Below are 10,180 nucleotides of genomic sequence, written 5' to 3'. Positions count from 1 at the left end.
ATAAATTTAGTAAGTCACAGTATGCTTTCTCTTTTCCAATTATGATTTCAATGATGACACACATGCTTCTATTTTTTCGTATACACTAGAGTCAACTTATTCTTAGAAAAGTCACCTCACGAAATATTTCTAGAAGTTAGTGGTCTACTAGCTTTCTTTCAAACTGACTCTTTACATAGCTTCCTAAGAACATCACATTACTTCTTCCAATCCTTTGGCAATGAGGACATTGCTGCATTTTAAATTTGGGGGTGAGGTATTTATTTTCGACCTTGCTATCTTTATATACAAAAAAAAAAGAGGAAAATTTTGAGAACAACTCCACTGTCAACGCAATGGGGAAACCCATGTTGATAAGAGTTAAGTTGTGAAGGGCACTTACCCGTAGTTGGATGTTCGCATGACACACGTGTGGGCAAGCCAAAACGAAAGTAAGTCGCCTGGATCAACGTATAAGTAAATGACCGCAACTCCGCTGCCAAGCAGGTATGAGTTTAGTCTGAGAAAAAGCACCTTGCTCGTAGTTGGATGTTCGCATGACACACGTGGGGGCAAGCCAAAATGAAGGTAAGGCAATTAGATCAGCATAAGGTCAAAAAAAAAATAACAATGTCAAAAATATGCAAGGATAAAAAAATCAGTTAACGCCAAAGTGAAAAAGTTTTTTTTTTTTTTTTAAATAAATTATTTGATGTCCTAGAATCTAGTAAAGTCCTTTTGAAGGTTAAACTTGCGGTCCCTAGGTCTTAGAAATATTTTAAGAAGAGACTTGAATAAGAATTAAGGAAATTTTGGTGTATAGGATTTGAATGAAGTATCCTTGAGAAATCTAGGAAAAGAGATTGCAGTCAACTTTCTAAAGGAAATCTTTAGCTTATGCTTGAGGACAAGCATTGTTTAAATTTGGGGGTATGATAACGGGCATAAATGCACGTTATTACAGTGCTAAGTTATTAAACAATGAAGATTTGCATTGATAAAATATGTTAGATTGCGTCCAAAAAGCATTAAGTTCATGAATTGCGGTCACATGTGTTCATCGCATAAAATCAATTAACTTTTGTATTTTTATGCAAAATATGCGTTCACGCAAGGCAAAAAATGCGATCATAAGAAATCAACGGTCGAGCACAGCATTACCGCAAGGCTTTCTGGTGATTTGTGTTTGCAAACATCTGCTCAAGAAAGATTGCCACATAGAGTCGACATAACTTGGTGGGCACATCTGGGTGAAAAGCACAATTAATCACGATGATACAGAAAGCTGATGACGGTCGAATCCAAATTAAGTTGATAAGTCACTAACAATAACAAGTACACTCAGCTTTTCGGTGACAAATATTCGGCGCATCAATCAGAGAATTAAAGCTATCCCATCTGTGCAATCATAAGAGAGAAGCCGCCTTTCACCCCGAAGCTCTACAAATACCGAAGGAAACCTTCAGAAAAGGAGTTCAGCAAGTTCGGAGAGTTAGAGAATTTTCCTTAGAATAGCCTTGATTTAGATGGAACCCGGACAGATCGACCTTTTATCCTTTTTTCCGGGGCTTTTGTCTTTTTTCCTTTCCTTATAGTTTTCCTTTATTTTTAAAAGGCAAAGCGAGAGAAGGGAAGAGACGCCAGAAGATCGCTCAGGGCAGCTCGAGAGAGAACCTAGAGTCACAAAAGCAGAGAGCGGGCCGACTCTCACGAGAGCGAGACTATCTTTTGAACAGAGTAGAAAAGACAGTGTAAAAGCTATGGGAAGTAAGAGATTGCTACCAGGCTCTTTATTCCCTTCTTGCATTGTTATTTTGTATTTCAACTCTATATCTATACAATGGAATTTCTTTATCTACATCTGTTCACTCTCTTAGCACGCATGAGTAGCTAAATTTGTTGAATGGATTGAGAAGAACTAAGCTAACATGACCTAGGATCTTCATTGGTTGGGATTATCTTGTTTTATGCTATGCCTAACATCCATTTAGAGCTACTCGAGAGAGAGTCTAAAGATAGAACCTAAGACTTGAGAGAGCTAGGTTAGAATCTAGACTCGAGAGAGCAAGATTAGATCTGCATAAGCAAGATATAGGGACTTAAAGATAAGCTCTGTTTGCCAACCCGCATCGCGTGCATCCTAGAGATAGGTTATGATATTATGTGGTCACCTTATTTGTATGTGTGTCATTTTATCATCACATAAATAAGAATAGAGACTTATGTGTAGGTCCTATAGACTCATCGTATATATCGCATGCATTCTAGTATTAATAGCCATAGCATTTGCGTTGAGAGATGATTTGTTATTGTATGTGTGTTGCATGATTGCATAGCATAAACGCATACTACGAAGTGTTAGCCAAACCCCTTCTCAACCCGTTCACCACATACTTATCGCATCTTCCGTTTTATTAACTCTTTTCGAAACTCCACTGCATTACGACCTAGAGATTGAGAGGATGTTCCGACGACGATTAAGAGACAACCGCCAACAACAACCAGATAAAAAAGATATGGTGGAGCAGCCTGGAAATGGAGCACCAAACGAAAACAAAGTCATGGCGAATTCAATCCTATTGGAAAATGATCGCAATAGGCCCATTCGGGACTATGCATCACCAAACCTTTACGATTTCTTTCCAGGAATCATGAGGCCTGCCCTTGATGGAAGCTGATTCGAAATGAAACGGTGATGCTGCAGATGATCCAGACTGCAGGACAATTCGAAGGACGACGTGGCGAGGACCTACACGCCCACCTCCGAAGCTTTATAGAAATCTGCAACACTTTTATGTTCCCGAATATCTCTATCGAAGAAGTTCGACTAACTCTATTTCTATTTTCTCTATGTGATCAGGCAAGAAAATGGGCGTATTCCCTCAAGCCGGGAGAGACACTTCATGGGAACAGGTCGTAGAGAAGTTTATGAAGAAATATTTCCCACCTACTGAGAATGCTAGAAGAAGGAAATTGATAACCAATTTTGAACAAGACATAGACGAACTGCTCAAAGATGCCTGGGTAAGGTTTAACCGGTTGGAAAGGGACTGTCCACACAACGGATTACCAAACTGTTTGCAAATGGAGATCTTTTATCACAGTTTAAATCCCACTAGACCGCTGCCAATGCGGTAACCGCTGGTGGTCTACTAGACAAAACGTATGATGAGGCTAAGAACATCATGGATCCCATCTCTAAAAATCCCGAAGATTGGAGAGATAGCGATTAGAGATTGAGAATCAAGGATAATGACGCAAACAATGGTTCTATCGCTTCACTACAGAGTCAAATGACCGCAATGATGAACCTAATTCAGGGAATCGCGATCAACAGCCCAACACCGCATAATAGACAAGTAAACGCAATTAATCAGAACACCACAAGGTGTGCGACTTGCGGTGACGGACACACAATGGAAGAATTCCTGCAGAACCCATAGTCTATTTATTTTGTGAAAAATAATCCATTCTCTAACACCTACAATCTCGGGTGGAGAAACCACCCCAACTTCGCGTGAAAGAATCAGCAGCAGTCCAATCTGTGGCGCAAAAAGAAGGGCCACCTGGATTCTTCCTGCGAAATAATGGTCAGACGAGCAGTCAAGCCAGTAGCTCGCAACCGCCGCAATCTTCCTCTTTGGAGAGTTTGTTGAAGTAGTATATCGAGAAAAATTAAATTGTGCTTCAAAACGAGGCGATGTCCATCCACAACTTGGAATAACAAATGGGCCAGATTGCGAGCGAGCTAAAGAACAGACCACAAAGGGCCCTCTCGAGTTCAACAGAACTCCCACACAACCCAGGGGGATCAGGTAAAGAGCAATGTCAAATCGTGACATTGCAGAGTGGAAAAACTGTGAAGGGAGAAAGGAAAGAGCCTAGCCGGACTGCTCCCATTGCATTGGAACCTGAGATGTCGGTGACTCAAGAAGAAAAAGGAGAAAAAGAAGTGATAAGAGCCAAAAGTTGCATCCACCTCAGAGACAACAGAAAAGTGGACCGTAAAAGTACAGTTGCCACCTTTCCCACAGAGACTCAGAAAGAAAAAGAATGACGAGGTACAGTACCAATGCTTCATGACTATGTTAAAATAATTGCATATTAATATTCCATTCAGTGAATCGATTGAGGAAATGCCCACTTACGCGAAGTTTCTGAAGGATATGTTAACCAAGAAGAGAAGCACTGGTAAGTTTGCCACAGTGGCTTTGATGCAGAGCTCGAAATCAATAATCCCACTGAAGATGAGCGATCCTGGGAGCTTTAATACACCTTGCTCCATTAGAGGACTGTACATTGGGCAAGCATTGTGTGACCTTGGAGCCAGCATCAACTTGATGCCTCTGTCGATCTTTAAATAGCTGAATGTGGGGCAACTTGCGCCTATGACCATGACTCTCCAACTAGCAGAAAGATCTCTAGTGCATCCAGAGAGGAAGGTGAAGGACGTGCTGGTTACCATCGACAAATTTATATTACCAACTGAGTTCATCATCTTAGATTACGAAGCCGACAAAGATGTGCCTATCATCCTAGGGCGACCATTTTTATCAACAGGTTGTGCCTAGATTGATGTGCACAAAGGAGAGATCAATTTGAGCATAAATGGACAGAAGCTCAAGTTCAACATCATCCGTGCCATGAAGTTTCTTGACGAAGAAGACCTGCATGAACCTGACGATGACCAGAGTTTAAATAAAGAAGAGAAGTCTAACGATGAAAATGAAGAAGAGGATACAAACGCATCCACTGTTGCATGTAACGCGATCATAGAAAAAACAAACAAAGAAGTTGAGATAATCGTAACCTAAGAAGAAGAGCCAATAGTAAATGAAGAAAGAAAAACAACGCAACCGTCCTTGAAAGAACCACCAATAATAGAGTTGAAGACCCTGTCGAATCACCTAAAGTATGAATTGTTGGGGCAGAATGAAAAGCTGCCAGTCATTATTTCCTCTGAACTTAATGAAGACCAGGAGAATGCATTGATGAGCATTTTAAGGAAACATGTGCTAGCGATTGGCTGGATGCTCACAGACATTCGAGGAATTAACCCCACATACTATATACACCGAATTCTTCTTGAAGAAAACCACAAGGCATCGTTTAAACATCAGCGCAGACTTAACCCTGCGATGAAAGAGGTCGTTAAAAAGGAGATCATCAAGAGGTTAGATGCGGGCATTATTTATCCGATAGCAGGTAGTACATGGGTCAGCCCTATGTAGTTCGTGCCAAAAAAGGGTGGCATGATGGTAGTCCCGAACGAAAATAATGAGCTGATACTGCAAAGAACCGTCACCGAGTGGTGTATTTGCATGGCATAAGTTGAATGCGGAACATAAGAAAGATCATTTCCCTTACCTTTCATTGGCCAAATGTTGGATCGTCTGGTCGGAAATGACTTCTACTGCTTTTTGGATGGGTATGCCGGGTATAACCAGATGATGATTGCCATAGAAGATCAGGACAAGACCACATTCACCTGCCCATATGAAACTTTCGCTTTTTGCCGCATGCCATTCGGCCTCTACAATGTGCCAAGCACGTTCTAAAGGGGCATGATGCCCATATTTTCATAATATCTTGAGGACTCTGTCGAAATATTCATGGACGACTTCTTTGTTCATGGTCACACCTACGAAGTCTGTCTGGCCAACCTGGAAAAGATATTGAAAAGATGCGAGGAGACGAATCTCATTCTTAACTGGGAAAATGCCATTTTATGGTGAATGAGGGCATTGTGTTGGGGCACAAGGTATCTTGGGACGGGGTGGAGGTGGACAAGGCAAAAATAGAAGCAATTGAAAAACTCCCACCTCTAATAAGTGTAAAGGCTGTAAGAAGTTTCTTAGGGCATGCCGGATTTTACAGACGCTTTGTCAAGGACTTTTCGAAAATAGCCCGACCGCTGAGTGCATTGATGGAGACTGACAAAAAATTTGATTTTGACGACAATTGCCTCAACGCATTCAGGATTTTGAAGAATGCACTGACAACCGCACTCGTGTTAATCGCACCTGATTGGACACTTCCTTTTGAATTAATGTGCAATGCAAGTGGGTATGCGATGGAAGCAGCTCTGGCATAGAAGAGAAAAACAATCTTACATCCCATTGCATATGCGAGTAAGACTTTGAATCCTGCTCAGACTAACTACACCACCACAGAAAAAGGGCTACTTGTGGTAATTTTTGCGTTAGAAAAATTTAGAGCATATTTGCTGGGAACAAAAGTATTCATCCACACTGATCACTTGGTGATAAAGTATTTAATAACAAAGAAGGATGCAAAGCCGAGGTTGATCAGATGGGTTCCCCTCCTCCAGGAATTTGACATAGAAATAATTGATCGCATGGGGATGGAGAACCAAGTTGCAGATCACTCCAGATTGGAAAACCCAGAGGTTGACTGCAATCAGTCAGAAGTAAGTGCGGTGTTCTCAGACGAGCAGCTATTCCATATTCAAGAATTACCATGGTATGCAGACATAGTGAATTATCTGATTTGCGAGAAATTTCTAGAAGATTATACTGACCACCAGAAGAGGAGGCTCAAGCACGAATGCAAATCATATTTTTGGGATGAGCCGAATCTGTATAAGAAGAGAGCGGACTAGATTCTGCGACTATGTGTACTAAAGTATTACAGAGTGGATTCTATTGGCCAACATTGTTTAAGGATGCAGCTGACTACGTGATGAAGTGTGACTGGTGCCAATGCACAGGTAACATTTCATGGAAACATGCGATGCCTATGAACACCATTTTGGAACTAGAGTTGTTCGACGTCTGAGGTATCGATTTCATGGGACCATTCCCACTATCGAATGGTAAGAATTATATTTTTTTAGTCGTCGACTATGTGTCCAAGTGGGTAGAAGCAGTGACATGCACCACAAGCGATGTAGTGGTACTCTAAATTCCTGAAGAAAAACATTTTCACTCGTTTTGGCTCCATGTGCCATAATAAGTGATGAAGGATCTCACTTTGTCAATCATACGGTCAAAGAATTGCTGTGCAAATACAATATCCTCCATAAAGTGGCTACCACATACTATCCGCAGACGAATGGTCAGGCAGAAGTGTCCAACCGAGAGATCAAGCTAATACTTAAGAAGGTCGTAAGGCCTTCGCGAAAGGATTGGGCAACAAAGCTCGACGATGCGTTGTGGGCATATTAGACTGCATATAAGACACCCATAGGTATGTCCTCTATGCGTTGGTATTTGGTAAGGCATGTCATTTGCCATTAGAGCTGGAACACAAAGCACCATGGGCGGTGAAGAAGCTAAACTTTGACTTGAAGACAGAAGGAGAAGCGAGAAAACTTCAATTGGTTGAGCTAGAGGAATGGAGGATCAACGCATATGAGAACGCAAAGATCTACAAGGAGTGCGCAAAGCGCTGGCACGACAAACACATATGTGGCAAAAACCTCCAAATCAGGCAGAGGGTCTTACTATTCAACTCACGACTACGGTTCTTCCCTGGGAAATTAAAGTCACATTATCTAATGATGATGGAACCAACATATTCATAGTTAATGGGCAACGAATGAAGGTGTATTGCGAAGAAGGCTGACATTGACTAGTTGACTCCATGGAACTGGGAAACTATGAATGAGAAAGAAGTGGGTGGTTCCTGCACTGTCAGATGATCGAAATTCATCAGGGACGCAAGTTTGGTGAAGTACCCATTAGAATCATGAAATCTTCAACTTTTCTCTACTCAGTATTTTCATTTCATTATCTATTTCTTCAAAAAAAAAAAGAAGAAGCAATCATGCTGAAAGATTGCGGTAAAAGATTTTGTTTATTTTAAAAATTATTTGATCTTCTCAATGTTTTTCTTGCAACGATTGAGGCGAATGATTGCGAAGGCATTACACGAAGACGTAACTACTTTATACCGTCACTGCAATCTAAAGATAGGAGATTATCGCAAAGTAGGATGCGCCAACAAACAATGCGGGCGACAACGCAAATTAGGGGTTGTATTCTTCCTTGCCTTTATTCCAAATTTTGTACTATCGAATCGCATTTTCATTTTGAAATTTTTATCACCGCATCCTCTTTGATTACCACAATCATTTAATATTGATAAATTTAGTAAGTCACCGCATGCTTTCTCTTTGCCAATTATGATTTCAATGATGACACACATGTTTCTATTTTTTCGTATACACTAAAGTCAACTTAATCTTAGAAAAGTCACCTCATGAAATATTTCTAGAAGTTAGTGGTCTGCTAGCTTTCTTTCAAACTGACTCTTTGTATAACTTCCTAAGAACATCGCATGACTTCTTTCAATCCTTTGGCAATGAGGACATTGATGCATTTTAAATTTGGGGGTGAGGTATTTATTTTCGACCTTGCTATCTTTATCTACAAAAAAAAAAAAAAAAGAGGCAAATTTTGAGAACAACTCCACTGTCAACGCAATGGGGAAACCCATGTTGATAAGAGTTAAGTTGTGAAGGGCACATACCCGTAGTTGGATGTTCTCATGACACACGTGTGGGCAGAGACGCCAGAAGATCACTCAGGATAGCTCGAGAGAGAACCTAGAGGCATGAAATCAGAGAGTGGGCCGACTCTCGCGAGAGCAAGACTATCTTTTGAACATAGTAGAAAACACGGTGTAAAAGCCTTGGGAAGCAAAAGATTGCTACCAAGCTCTTTATTCCCTTCTTGCATTGTTATTTTGTATTTCAACTCTATATCTTTACAATGGAATTTCTTTATCTACATTTGTTCACTCTCTTAGCACACATGAGTAGCTAAATTTGTCGAATGGGTTGAGAAGAACTAAGCTAACATGACTTAGGATCTTCATTGGTTGGGATTATCTTGTTTTATGCTGTGCCTAACATCCATTTAGAGCTACTCGAGAGAGAGTCTAAAGAAAGAACCTAAGACTTGAGAGAGCTAGGTTAGAATCTAAACTTGAGAGAGCAAGATTAGATCTGCATAAGCAAGAGATGGGAACTTAGAGATAAGCTCTGTTTGCCAACCTGCATCGCGTGCTTCCTAGAGATAGGTTATGATATTATGTGGTCATCTTATTTGTATGTGTCATTTTGTCATCACATAAATAAGAATAGAGGCTTATGTGTAGGTCTTAAATACTCATCGCATATATCGCATGCGTTCTAGTATTAAAAGTCGTAGCATTTGCGTTGAGAGATGATTTGCTATTATATGTGTGTTGCATGATTGCATAGCATAAACGCATACTAGGAAGTGTTAGCCGAACCCCTTCTCAACCCGTTCACCACATAATCATTGCATCTTCCATTTTATCAACTCTTTTCGAAATTCCACTTCATTCGTTTATTTTTATTACCACAAACAACCCAAAACAACTATTGATTTATTGGTTACCGCAAAGTCTTCTGAGAAATTACCACCGCATACCGTTTTCCCAAGTCCCTGAGTTCGATCCTGGACTTACCAGGAAACTCAGCGGGGTTTATACTTGGATTCCACTAAGAAAACTTGTTGCTCAACGCATTTCCATTACCGCATCTCAGTCCATAATTTCACCTCATAAAATAACGCATCAGTTGCCTGCTTACTTCGCCTTCCGCTTCTTCTTGACATCCATACTTAATTATAAAGTACATATGTTAGGGACTCACAATATGGACCTGGACTAATGCATGAACTCTCTCTCTCTTCTCAAAATCTTATGCCCTGATACCAACTTGTCACACCACCTTCAAGATTACCCTCTTAATCTGGAAGAGAATGTGACAGCAGCAATTACCAACCCTTTTCGGCACATACTGCCTAACTAACTTCCTTAATACTAGTCCCTAATATGAACAAACATTTACAAGTAAACACTTAAACTTTTCTTCAAATCGAACTTTAACTGGAGTCCTTTCGTGGCAGAGCAACAATGAAATTAACCTCTGGGGAATTGACCACTACTTGGGGAGGAGGAAACGTTTAAAACGAGTGAGCTACTAGCCCAGTGAGTGACTAATAAATCATAGACATCGTGCTTTGGACTGAAAATTGCCAAGAAAACTTTTCATAAAATATAACATACACAACTGACAACATTGCTTCACCTAACCATTTAGTGGAGAGAGAACCTTTTTGCTCGATCCCTCAACGTCAACCTTAGTTGGTGTGGAGTGCTCTCAACACAACCAACGTCAACTTTACCTACGTGCACATGGTAATAA

Source organism: Benincasa hispida, chromosome 2, assembly GCF_027475165.1.
Source record: "Benincasa hispida cultivar pf3 chromosome 2, pf3_genome.v1.1, whole genome shotgun sequence".
Taxonomy (NCBI): Eukaryota; Viridiplantae; Streptophyta; class Magnoliopsida; order Cucurbitales; family Cucurbitaceae; genus Benincasa; species Benincasa hispida.
This window is presented reverse-complemented; position numbering follows the sequence as displayed.